This window comes from Falco punctatus (genome assembly GCF_963210335.1).
Source record: "Falco punctatus genome assembly, chromosome: 5".
Taxonomy (NCBI): domain Eukaryota; kingdom Metazoa; phylum Chordata; class Aves; order Falconiformes; family Falconidae; genus Falco; species Falco punctatus.
In genome coordinates this window covers 11,351,361-11,364,856 of record NC_137584.1, presented here as the reverse complement: position 1 = coordinate 11,364,856, position 13,496 = coordinate 11,351,361, and the positions used below count along the sequence as shown (strand labels likewise).

At 37.0% G+C, this 13,496-nt stretch overlaps 1 long non-coding RNA gene across 2 annotated transcripts in view; it reads right to left on the bottom strand.

Moving 5' to 3' along the window:
* The window catches only part of LOC308064165, a 35,954-nt gene extending 22,458 nt beyond the window's left edge, over window positions 1–13,496 (bottom strand). Inside the window, exon 1 of one of the 2 annotated variants that reach the window (XR_013928267.1) lies at window positions 1–13,496. This exon is cut by the window's left edge and continues 17,664 nt beyond it. This is a non-coding gene — a long non-coding RNA (uncharacterized lncRNA). The other variant, XR_013928268.1, reaches the window with a different exon arrangement.

Sequence of the window (13,496 nt, the reverse complement as noted above, 5' to 3'; positions counted from 1 at the left end):
CTACCCACATGCTGTGTCCAAGGCAGGGAGAACTACCAACAGGGAAGGGGAAGAGTCTAGGAGTTAGAATACCTGTATTCGAACTCCTGTGGCCAAGACACTTTGGGATGTTAACTTTTATGTAAGCATAATATTACTGTTCATCTTTCCCACCTCCATAAGTTGCAATCCTTAGATAAGCAATATGTGTACAGATGCTTTAAAATACTCAGGTAGAATTCACTATAGTCTATTATATTCTACTAGTACTTCGTAGTTGACTTTTATTGCTACAATCATTTCTTCATTTATGATTCCAAGTATGGTAACTGAAAATGGCATATTTCTCCTCTAAGTCACTTCTGTCACTCATGAGGTCTCTTGGATCTGTGTATTTAAATAGTTCAAATAGAGAAAAACAGTAATGTTTTGACATTTTGTTTTTTCGAATGCGCTTTGGTATTAACTAGTAGCAGAAAGCTTCCTGTGTTGGGCAATAAAGCAAAGCATTTTTTTCCATAAGTGGAATGTCATGTATTATCAAACTGAGTTCTCCCGGTTTCTAATAGTTTTCCCATGTGCTTATTTAAAGGGTCTGACTGAATCACAGCTCACATATTTTGCTCCCAATTTATTTTGAGCCTTTTATTAGATTTTGGTGAGCTGTAAACTTGAATCATTGTTATTATTTATTAGTATGCTTCTTCAGTGCTATGTATGTGGAATAACATATTAAATATTTAAACTGTTTAGATGACATTTACCAGAATAGTCATCATAATTCAGTTAATAGAGAAGCTATCTTGTGATGTTTCGCTTATGAAAACACAGAAAAATCTCTCAGAAGCAAAAGTCCAACGTTTTTTATCATTCTGTCTTTGTATTCTGTAATTTAATGTTTGCATGTCTTCTCCATAGATGTATGGGATAGTTGCATTACAATGCATGTTCAAGTTATGTTTTACACAAATACAGCTTAAGACACAACATTTAAGTTTGTACATTTCAGGCAGGGTTTACTTGCTCACCATGTAAACTGTGTTATACAACGTGCTCAGGATTTATGTCCCAGACTTTGATTTTTTACAATGCAGACATTTTTTTCAAAATGCAATCGGCTCTGTGTGTTTTCCAGTAAATACTTAGAAACCCTCAACTCAAACCAAAAAATCTTTTTTTTTTCCCAGATAGTTAAGAGTTACTCTGTAATAAAGTTTCTAATCACATTTATTCCTTGTAGAGCAGTACAGATTTGCTCCAGTTCCAGAACATATTTGGATGGGTTATCTCCTAGTTTGGAAAGAGTGTAGACACACATTTTGGAGTCTACTCCCTTGACTGTTTCTGTTTACATTTTGCGCATAGTTTTATTAGAACTTTGGATAAAAATGGAGAAAACCTGCACCAAAGACAGTTACACATCTGTGACAACACTTGTAGGCATCCTTGAAAAATTACTCCATCTATAGTTTTTTTCAACCTTAATAAAGTTCAAATAAATTGGAAATGAGAGAGAAAATAGACAGTAAATGTAACAGCTGTATTTACAGAGAACAGCATAGATATACACTGTAATTCTGTGTCCTACTGAAAGGAATGGCATGTCTCAGCTGCATTCAAAATTGCAAGTTATCTTCAAAGGTCATCTCTTTTTTTTGGTTTATTTGAAATCTTTTTACTAAGCAATCTTTTCCTTGTTTAAGATAGAAGTATTTAGTTCTTCAGGAGAAACATGAACTGGTATCAGAGAGAATATTCATCAGGGCTAATATCTTCCACAGCTTCTTCAGGCAAAAAGAGAGAGAGGAAGAGACGGAGAAAGACAGACAGACAGACAGATTATCCTTTGGAGAATGACTCAAAAGAGGAGCTTAATTTAGACTGGTCTCTGAGTTTAAAATTAGCCATTGTGAATAAGCCTTGTTTATCCACCCCTACTAGTTCTGAGATGATAACACAGATGATCTTTAAGGGTCCGTTTAGATGATCTTTAAAGATCCCTTCCAACCAAACCATTCAGTGATTCTATTAAAAATTAAAAATAACCATTAAAAAAAAAAAAAAAAAAAAAAAAAAGGAAGCAAATACTAACCCAAAAGAGGTATATTCAACTGTGTATTTAATATAAGCATAGATGTAGGAAATGAACATGCATAATGCAATAATTTCTCACAAAATAAGAGTTCAGCTTTTACTGCAGTTCTCTTTCTAAAGAAGTCAGGCCTGATCATCCTTTGCAGGGTTCATCAGCTCTGAAGCATTCAGTCAGTTTGATCTAAAGGTATGTAGGTTTTCTGTAGTTCCTATGGATTCATGGAGCTGAAAACATACCTTACTGTTTGTTCAGCTTATTGCTATGTGACACAGATGTTTTTTTTATACAGTAGTGACACTAATTAATCCAATAAGTTTAGAAAGGAATTTAATTTTCCCATTAGTATGAAAATCTAGGATATTTTTTTTCTGTAGTTAAGGTTTTACAAAGAGAAAATATTATGAAATTCAATAAATAAACCTGCAAAAAGAAAGAACTGTTCACTGGATTAATCAACATTTTGTGCAATAATCATGAACACATCTTTTATGTTAGTATCCTTAGCAAATGAGAGGATTACATGTCTTCATTTTCCTTTCTTTTAATTCCCCGTTTAGTTAATACACTGCCCGTTTGCCCATTAGCAATTATAACTGCTACATTGTAAAATATTAATCAGTGATTGTAGAATAAAAAGAAGTCTTCAATCATTTACCTTTACTTCTTGCTGACTTCCACCCGCTTTCTTCGACAGTTATGCAACCCAAACTTGCAGTTCTACTTTACAGAGTTTCTTCTCCATACCGATAATCCAGCTAGTAGAAACACAACTGGAAAGATAATCCTTATCAGGTGCTAAAGTTGAATATCCTCCATTCCTTTCCTTTGATTTTTGAAGGTAAGCATTTGACTCTTTCCAATGCCTATGGGATTATTCCTATTATTTCTAGCTTGATACATCGACCATTGTTGTACTGTGAGAACTACATATCTGGGAGGGAGCACCTTTGCTCAGCAACTGGACTATTAAAAATTGTCTGGACACCTGAACCTGCCTGGTTGTATTGCAGGACAGGTACAGTGCAGTGACAGTTCTCACCTGACACCTCATCTGAACATCACCAACTGTTTTCTAAATAACCAGAAGATGTAGGCTGTGCTGCAAGAGCAGCCCACAGCTGAGCACAGCTCAGGGGCTGGCAGCAGGCTCAGCACGGGGCTGCCTGCTCATGAACCTTCTCACTGGGGCTTCCTGGCACCTTGTCCAAAGGGAGTGAAAGACCCACTCTGCTGTCTTCAGCCATTTATTGTACAGACTGGCAGCAGCTCTACCCAGGACAGGACATTGATTGTTTAACCAGAAGGGAATGTGAAGATCCAAAAGCAGAACACCTTTAAGAATAACAGATTGAACAGCCATCCTTTTGCCAAAGATGGGCAGTGTGTAGAGAGGAGGGAAGTTGGGCTATTGGTTCATCATCTATAGAAAGACCTGACTGGGGCTATCACAGCTGACTGAGGAGCAGAACAGTTAACTAAAATGATTCATTAAATTGTTTGGCTTTCCCTCCCTTTATGATAAACTTCTGTTGGCTTGAACTGGGTTGTTTAACTCATTTCCTGTGATAAAGAAGATGTGCTCTTCCTTAAGCATCAGGACAATGCCATTTACTTCTCTAGAAGGCTATGTGCTGATTTAAGCTGCAGATTTTGTGGATTTTGTGTCTAGAATTGGATTCTCATCCCATGCTGACAATGCTTTGTCCCTAGTTACAGAACGAAACTCCAGGAAACACACAGCAAGTTATGATATTCCATTTCCATTTAATAACTCAGTGGCACTTTCTCACCTTGAGTTTACATTCATCTTTGCTTGTCAACTTTTCTGATAGAATCTAGCTGAGAGTTAGGAACTGACAGTGTAGGTCACTGGGCAGTTATAAGGTAAACAGAAGTTGTGTCTGCACAGCTTTTATGAAGGTCAAGCTTCATGTGAACCCACATTTGATAGTTATTTCAGTATTGTTCAGCTCTTTTATTATGCAGCAGGCAGAATATAGAAAATAATTAGGCTAGAAATCCAAGTGGGTTTAGCATGTGTCACTTCCTGAAATATGTTAAGGAAAATTATTCTATGTAACGGATTGCTTCATAATTGTCTAATTCAAGTTTACTGTGTTTTCTTCTGATACATCAGCACTGTTCACCGCCCAGCGGCTGGGACATAAGGGCGCAAGAGATAATTATTCTAACCTGATACTCTTGTTCCAGACAAAATGCGGTCCGTGAGGAGTTTCTGTACTGCCGTAACTCAGAAGCCTGATGTACTGAGCTGAGGTTATAACTTTGCAAAAGTGATTGATCACAAAGAGGTGTTTCATGAGTGAAGTTAGCTTCAAGGAGGTGTTTCCTGGAAGTCATGGCAAGCAATGATCATCTAGAAGGGAACATAAAATTTTAAGTAGGAACAGAGTCTCAGACTCTTGCAACGGGGTAGTGCTCTCATAGCCCGTAGGGCTTTATGGAGTTCTTGCAACACACAATAGGGGCAAAGGGCATGGCCAGGGACAGACAAAGGACAAAAAGGAATTGTCTTTAAAAAAGAAAGAAAAAAGGGGAAAATCCATGAGAAATCAGTTCACCAAACCCAACTGTGTAGACAGATGTATCATTAGGGAAGAAAAAATTAAAAATAATTTTGGTTTGTATTTGGATTTTTAGGAAGATTTCTTACAACATAAAAAAAACAGCTGTTTTATACAGTGCTTCATAGAGAAGCTGTGCTCAGGTCAGCCCTTTTTCTCTTGCATGCAGTTGTTTGATAATCATCTGCTACAAATACTTCACAGCATATGGTATTCCCAAAAAATGATGTTTCAAATCCAATAAAGAAAGCCACTTGCTGTTCTTGAAATGTCATTCCAGACAAAGCAACTCCAACTCAGTAGTTTATGAGACATCAAAGGCTACTTATTTGCAAACAACCACTGGTAGTTAGTATTTCATTGCCTGCGATCCTTGTGCACGTTGGACTGATATCACCATTTGCAAAAAGTTTGCACTGATATGATCTTGAGGGCAATGTAACTTTCCATACTAGGAATGTCAGTGGATCCCAGAGCAGGTGTTGGGACTAGTCACTCACAGGTGTTCAGACACCTCTGGAATTCTCAAATAACAAAATACTTTTTTTTTTTTTTTTTTTTTTTTTTTTTATCTGGGGGGACCTTAGGTGCCCATTCTAATTTTGTATTTTGAATGTGAGATATCTGTATTTTTTCCATGTGTGGAAGATTGCATAGATCCTTCAGACTTTCTGCTGCATTTAGAGAAAGGACTGCAACACCCGTTTGTGTTGTGAAGCCCAGTAGCTACTATTTGATGAGCTAAGCTTTACACTTCCTGCAAGGCATTCCTTTCCAATGTGTGCCGGCATAGTCATAGCACTTATTTTTTCAGGAGATGGGATCTTCCCACTTGCTTTCTTCAGAAATCTAGTTTTTGACAATGTTTGAAGCTGTTTTAAAGCTTGAACAGATTGTTCCATGTTTATCTTATGTTTAAGTAACCTTGTTTTTAAAACCACAGCCCAGTCAGATCATTACCCTCCGGTGACTTGTATTCCCTTTGAAGCAGCTATTTTTAGATTAAGTCACTACTGAGTCAGAAACACAAACTCCTGTTCTGTGTAATGTATGTGATTTTCTGAACAATGTTTCACATTAGAAAATTTTGTCTACTCCACAAACGTAGAGGAAGGGAGGTGAGGGATTTTCAGCAGCCACCTAGAGTATCTGGATGCCAAGTTTCCATTAATTTTAATGGAAATTTGGCACCCTGATTCTTCAGGCATGTTTGAACATTTTCTCTTTACAATACGTACTGCAAACACCTTGCAAACGTTTTGCAGTAGAGCTTTTTAATGTTATTCTTCATAAACCACAGTAATTTTATTATTTCTCACTTTACTGATGCCACTTAGAAATCAGAATATATGTTTGTTCAGACTGCAAAGATAAAATCACATAGAGAAGCATATTTACTGTAAATTATTACAATCATAAGTCTTTGAAAAAAAATGATGTTTCCTAGAGATGCTTTCCTTGCTTTGGAAGTGTCTCTAATCTTAGAGCAGAAGATGGCAGATGTAAAAGTACTCCAGGCTGCCATCACTGTCCTCTCATCCACATGTTTCCACATGGCCTATGGACACTGTAGTCTTCCAATAGAAGGAGTTGAGAGATTTGATTTAGAGCAGGACCCACAACCATCCCAGATCCCATGCCTGTATCTCACCCTTTGGCTTTTCAGTGTTTGACTTCTTTCACTGACAAGCAGTTCTCTGAGAAAGTTTAACTGCTTGAAGTTAATATTGTCGCACTAAAAACTTTTGGTTGTGATGAAGCAAGTTTCTTTACAGATATAAAAATATCACAGCAATTCACATCATTATCACGCAGGTTTTTTTAGAAAGAGACAGTGGCAATCTCCTGCATAGCTAAGCAGTAAAGGATAATAGGGGCAATGAAACTTGCTCAGCCCACATACAAACATAGAGATGTTCACGATACACATACGTTGCAATGGGCTTCGTCTTTTCTTGGTTCCTCTGCAGTGGCATATGAGTGCTCTGGATGGGAAATGGACCTTCTACCAGCCAACATGAACCCTGGCTCGTGTCTGGATTTAAGGGCAGCTGTTCTGGTTTGGCTCTGTTTAACTAACAGTGTGCGATATATGTCAGATCTTGTAAAAGGCTTCAGTAAAACCTCGGAAAGCTGCCAATAAAATCAAATTAAATTTACAGCCTTTCCCAAAGTGATACTGCTGGCCCGACCTACACAACTCACAGCTTTCCTTCACCTCTGAGGCTGATTTTAATATTGCACATTGAGTGACCAAATTTTATGTTTCCTGTCACTGCATTCACACGGTTCAGTATACACTTGATGGAGATGAGTATCTGAACTCTGGTTTTCATACCATAAACGACTCTTAGTTCATTAACAGTGCTCACAGTACATGTTGTTCTGCTGAGTCCATGTACTTAGGGGAAACATTTTCACATCTCTTTCAAGCTGATACATGCGAGACAGGAGTATTTTCCCTTCACAGATTTAAGAGAGGAAAAGACTTCATCAGCCAGAAGCCCATGAATGTTCAATAGCAGTTTAACGGAAGCACTGCACAGCTGGCTATCTGGCTATCAGTCTGCATTCAGTCAAAATTCTTGTCCTCACCTTGGACCTCAGACACAAAGCTGGATACATTCTTTTGATTTGGTGAAAGTTTGTATCACACATTCAGTTACATTGCAGCCGTGTTCCCTCTTGCTACCTCCCACTTGGCATAGGGTTAGCCTGACACCCACATGCTCAGGACATAAAGATGTCTTTCATTTTTTAACCGTTTTTACCACTTGTCATGGCAGTCATGTTGATTCTCCATTTCCCTCTGCAGCTTCCACCAAATATATTTGGGAAGAAACTGCAGCGAACCAGAAGCCCAGTGGCTGAGTGAAGCTATCTTCAGTGTAACTGATTTGCTGGCTCTGATTGCGGCTGAAGTCTAAAGGATGTTGGGCTGGGCCCAGATTCCAGTTAAGTCAATGGAAAGATTCTCTTTGACTTCAGTGAATTTTCAATCCAGTCTAGTAACCATAAAATAAAATGTTCCTTTTGCACAGACACAACAAGGACTTATAGGTTGCTTGGCTGGTTTGTTTCTTATGACTCATATTTCTTACGTTCACTCTTAACAAGCTTTTGTAATATTGCAGATATGCAAACACTGCTTCAAAGTGTTTCTACTATTGGAAACGCATGTTTCCACAGAAAGGTTACAGCATATGGGGCCATGTTGCTTGTTTCAAGAGAACCTGTAAGGCACATTGCCTAAGATTAGTGAGTATCTGCAAGAGACACCAGTATGCAGATCTTCTACCCACTATCTTCTTTTGTTCACAGTATCTATGCCTCCAACTATACAGGCCAGAAGTTTTGACTATTCTTAGTAAAAAATGAGAAGTAGCCCTGCAAAAATCTACATATGAGAGGAAAACTTGTTTTCCTGCAGGCCCTGATTCATCCTTTTCACCTGCAAATCAGAAGGGAAATAAACAGCTAATTTCTTCAGTGTTTTTCTCCTTTGTGCTTGCTCAGACAATGCACTCCCTCCACTGGCATTAAAGCTATTTAAATCCTTCAAATCACCTTCTGACTCTCTCTGCCCACCAGCTTTGTGCCAAAATAAATACACTGTTATCCGCTAAGTGTAGCTAATGAGCACATCAGAAAGAATTCAATGGCTTTGAAGCTAAACTTATAAAAAAAAAAAAAAAAAAAAAAAAAAAAAAAGGCCAGCTGACCATAGGAAAAAAAAACAAAAAAACTGACTTTCATTCAGTTTTTTCTTGGGAAGGCTTTGGTTCCACCTCATATATTTTCACACTAGCTGAATGAATCCATGCATCTGGGTTCACATGGCATCCTTTACATTAAAGACATTGTATATAATGTCTGTTTGCCAGCAAACTTATGAGAAGGACTTAAGCAGTGGATGTCAGGATACCTCATTTAGTATAAAGCAAAACAGTAAATGAAAACCAATTTCTGCCAGGCTAACACTGTAACAGGATGAAGCAGATGGGTTAAAAGATGCGGAGATAGAAATAAACTGTGATGAGAAAATACAAATTAAGATCCTTGCAAATAATCTCCATGATGAAAACGATAGCAACCTTTCCTCCATAATGACCTTTCTCTCTCCTCCCCGTATTAAAAGGCCATTGTTCTTTTTCTCTCCAGAGCGTAATTACCCTGGGGAAGTCTAAACTCAGCAAATGAGAATGCTCCCTGGCTGCCAGGCGTGGGTGAGCACTTCGCAGTGCCCTGGCTGCATGTCAGGATGCAGTGTGGGCGTACAACATCCACCCCATAGATGCCAGCTTCTGCTAGAAAGAAACAGAGGCTCATAGCAAGGGGGTTGTAATGCACTGCTAGATGTCTGCCCGGCTGGGTGACAAGGGACTGCAGGGTGCACTGCAGAACGGCCCTGACTGCAGTATCAACAGAGGCAGAGTATTCCTCTCTCCATTTGTCCTCAACATTCTGCCCTGAATAAAAGAATAAGGTTAAAAGTAATGGGAAAATCCTTATAATGCGGTTACTATATTCTGCTGAAAGTACTCTTATGACACCCACAAGCCTCAGATGCAACACAATTTAACAAAGGTGAGAATAGTGTGTTGAATAATTAATTTTTGAGTAATTCCTCCTTTTTATTGGTTGTTGATCGCATTTTAAGTCCTCTAGTGAGAAGGCTGAATAAAAAGACAAGAAGTTGTGGAAAACGGAAAAGCAGAGAAATCATGACTTAAGAACAGTCACCGAATGAGACAGGCAGACCACAGCTTCAGTGAAGTCCATGAAGGTACAACAGCATTACATGAGGAGTTGCTCAAGCTATTAAGTAAATGAGTGACAAAAATATCTAGTGATTATTGGTAATAGAGTAATCTTATAGGGAATTTCACATCCTATACAATGGTGGGTGCTGATAAAATTAATAAAGGTGAGAAATGTCTGTCTGATTTATTAAGATGATGATAACTATTCTCTAAAGGAACGAGGATTTGTGAGACAAAATATGTTGAATCAAAATGTGAATATGTTGAGCAGAAAGGTAAGACTACCTCTCCATAGTGTAAGCAGATCGAAAATTCATGTGAAATTGAAGTGCAGATGTTGCACATGTCAGAATGATGGAAGACTGATGCAAAAGTATACACATAAGTTAGAAATATGCACAGAAAACAGGACGGACAGCTGTGACTTGTAGGTCCTTTAATTTTAACTTGTCACTCATCTTACATGAACAAACACAGAAAAACAATAAACAGTTAAGTGAAAGAGAAACTCATTAAACACCTCATTCCAACTCAATATGTTTTTGCTTCCTTTTACAACTGCCCCAAATACTGATCCTCAGCCTGTTTTCAATCAGATCTAAGTCAGTTTAAATTGGAAATGAAACATAATGAGATATAGAAATGTTTCTACAAATATTTAACCTCAGACTCAAACAAATATTGAGTTTATTCCCTTAATTCTGAAATCCTGTTTTTAAACCTAAAGTACCATCAGCTGTGTCTCTTCTTTATAATTGTATTTTGCTCATTTCTTGCGGTTTTGGCTTTCTGGAAGTTAAAAAACAGGTGGTGCTTTTGACTATTCTATTTTCCTTGTTCAAGACATTTCTCAGAAGACATGTATCTTCAGTGTAATCTCTGGCTTGCACTCTGTCTTCAATTTCAAAAGCTAACACAGCAGACCCAATACTCCTTCCACTTCTGGCCATGGACTAAAAAGAAAACCAGCTTCTCTGAAACCAATACCTTCTTGATTTATTCAAAGAACTTTCACAATCAGAGAAATCTATTAAAATAAAACATACTACTCTTGCAAATTAAGACAGACTCCATTCAAAACAGCTGTCCCTCACTGGACAGCAAGGTACTTAGAGACTCACTGCTGTTTCTGCCTCTGCTAATTTCTTCCTCTCAAAGATTACTTTACATCAGCTAAAAATATGATTTATTTTTTGTTATCTCAACATTCCGAGCAGTATCAAAAAGTTACTAGGCTGTGACTTGGAAGCTAACCCTTCACAACTTCAGGTTATAGCCCCTTAAGTATATGCCTTATGTATATAGTATGCTGCTTTCCTGCTAATTTCTTTAGAATCCATTATTAAAAAGCATGTGAATATTCTCATTTTCCTGGAAATTAGCATAAGTAGGCAGAATTTAACATGCCCATCTTTATAAGCAATTAATGTGTTTACAGAAAGTTACAGTTTAATCCTGCAGTCCCCTCATTTTTACTTCTGCAGGCCTCAGCTTTGTAAAGATTTTTACTTCTGCAGGCCTCAGCTTTGTAAAGATTTAGACACACATTTAACGTTAGCAAATAGAAGCCAGGATGTACTATCATGCATTTACTAGCAATCTACATAATTTCAGAAAATAGTGAACATATTAAAACATTTTCCGAGGTTCTTGCTATATGCTACATGCACTTGGAAATAAGGGTACTCAACTTCTGGTGGTTTTGAGGGGAGCTACAGTCTAGTGGTTTAAGACACCAGTGCAATGTCTGCATAGAATTCCTTTTCTTAATACTTGCATAAATTTTTATTGTTGAAGACACCTAGTGATTAACTGCGGTAGTTAAGAGAACCTGAGCGATCCCTTTCACCAAACATTTGAAAAATAATCTCTCAGCTAAGTAGATACCACAGCTAACAAAGGCTCCTCTTCACAAGCTAGAAAAGATTGATCTGCTCAATCACAAATTCCATCTAATGATTTATGCTCAATTAACTTTAAGAAATTTTTAAAAGTTGGATGTAGTCTATGGAGCAATGGTTCCTCTTTCCAAATAAGTTTCCCATCCACCAATGGCTTGAATCCACTGAAAATCACTCCATAAGCCAAATGGATGACATCACTCTTCTGCCAAAAACTCACAAAAAAATTTTGGCTTGATATTGAGTCATATATACTAAGGAAAACTTTGAACTAGAAAACAATTACAGTGCAGTGAACTAAAAATAAAGTTCTTCAAACTCTCACTTTGCTGCAGCTTTACCTGATAAGTGGTGCAAAGATCATAAATAAGAGAGGGGGGAAAAAGGTAGGTAACTTGAAATGTTAGACTAGTTTCTTTAGCAAAAGATGTTGATTTAGAACAATAGTCTAAGATGCAATTTTATATAAATCTATAACATACGGTGATGGATAAAGCATGTATGTGCTGAAGATTAATTTGCACTCTCAGTAACATTTTTATTAGAAACAGTTCTATCCAAACTTTCCAGCTAAACACATTTGCATTTACATAACAAAGAGTTGGAGGACTTTCAGGAAGCTGGACATGTCACAAGAAATAGTAGAGATGATGCAGGCATCTTTTCCTCTGAAATAATAAGTATTTCAGAGGAAATATAGTAAGCGCACTGCCTCAGTTCTGTGCTACAGCACTTTGAGCTTGGAGGCACCTTCAAGCTTCCAATATGTGTGTAAAGAAAGTCAACAACAATTTGTAGTTCCCAAATAATTTATGGCATTTTCTGTATGACAAGTCATGAAAGCTATAGGATGAGAAGCAATGTGCAGAGTTAACTAGTTACTAATGAGGACTCCGAGAGTATTTGGGAAAAGGCTGTTCAGATGTGCTCTAAAAATAAAAAAAATCCTTAAAGATACTCTCATGGTAGTACAGTTTGATACAACATCATTGGAAGGAATGAATAACAGCAATTTAATATTCTTCTAGACTCATTTAGAGTCTCTCATGCACTTGGTCAACAAGCAAAAGTCAAAGGGTGCTTAACACGGCAATGTACTGCAAAGAGTCCAAGTCTAAGCTAGGAACACGTTGTAAGCAAAAAGCGTGGTCAGGAGAACATGTAGTTATATTAAGAAAGACTCACTCCACATCACCAACTCTTTTAATTTAACCCAGTGTTTCATGGCAGTATCAAAATTTTCCTTGCCTCAGGACAATAAAAATATTTAAGAAAATGCTTTCTGACTTTAACTGCTTCTTGTTTTAGTTATGTAACTCATTACATGTAAAAATCTATTAATTGCTAATTGTCTTCCAGCCTTGAATATCATTACAAGTGTAGTTGTCAGCTAAACCATAAAATTCAATGTGGTTTGTCAAAGCTATTATGTACTTTTATCATTTGTTTCCTTTTTGTGTTTTATATCCTGCTAAAATTTAAAATTGTCATTAGAGATACATTTTAAAAGATGACAGGCACTTTCCTTGAAAGAGCCAGAAGAAACTAGTAATCTCATTTTAAAAATGGTGAAACTATCTACTAAGTAAATCTATCATCAGATATTGTGATCAGTGATTTTTATGCAAGCAGAGCCACAAAGAATTGCTAATCAGTTTAAAACCAATTGAACAGCTGTTGTCAGACTTTTATCCTGAATGTAATATGCACTTAGTCTTAATCCAGCACATATTAGAGCAATATACAAACAACTGTCTTTGTGATTTGTCTCCTTGTAACTGAGGATAACTTTCATGTTATTCTTCTTTTGCTTGTCATATGGTGGTCTGATACTATTTAAAATCATAACATGAACCAAAATCATCAAAAAGACTTTACGATATCTGTCATCTTGTTATTATTTCATCCCCATCATAAAAATAGCATATGCTTATCTTTTTATCTTTCTTTCTTTCTCTTGATTAAACTGTAGACAAATAAAAAATAAACTGGTGCAATAGATACTATATTATTTTATATACAGGGAAAAGCATCCAGAAAATGTAGCACAAGTGCAGGAAAAGAAACAGAAAGCTAACTATTGTATAGTCACGACGTTAGCAAATGACCTTTTCCTGTAGATGCAGAATCAATTTTCAAGTCTGAAAAGTTTCAGCACAAATATACCTAATGT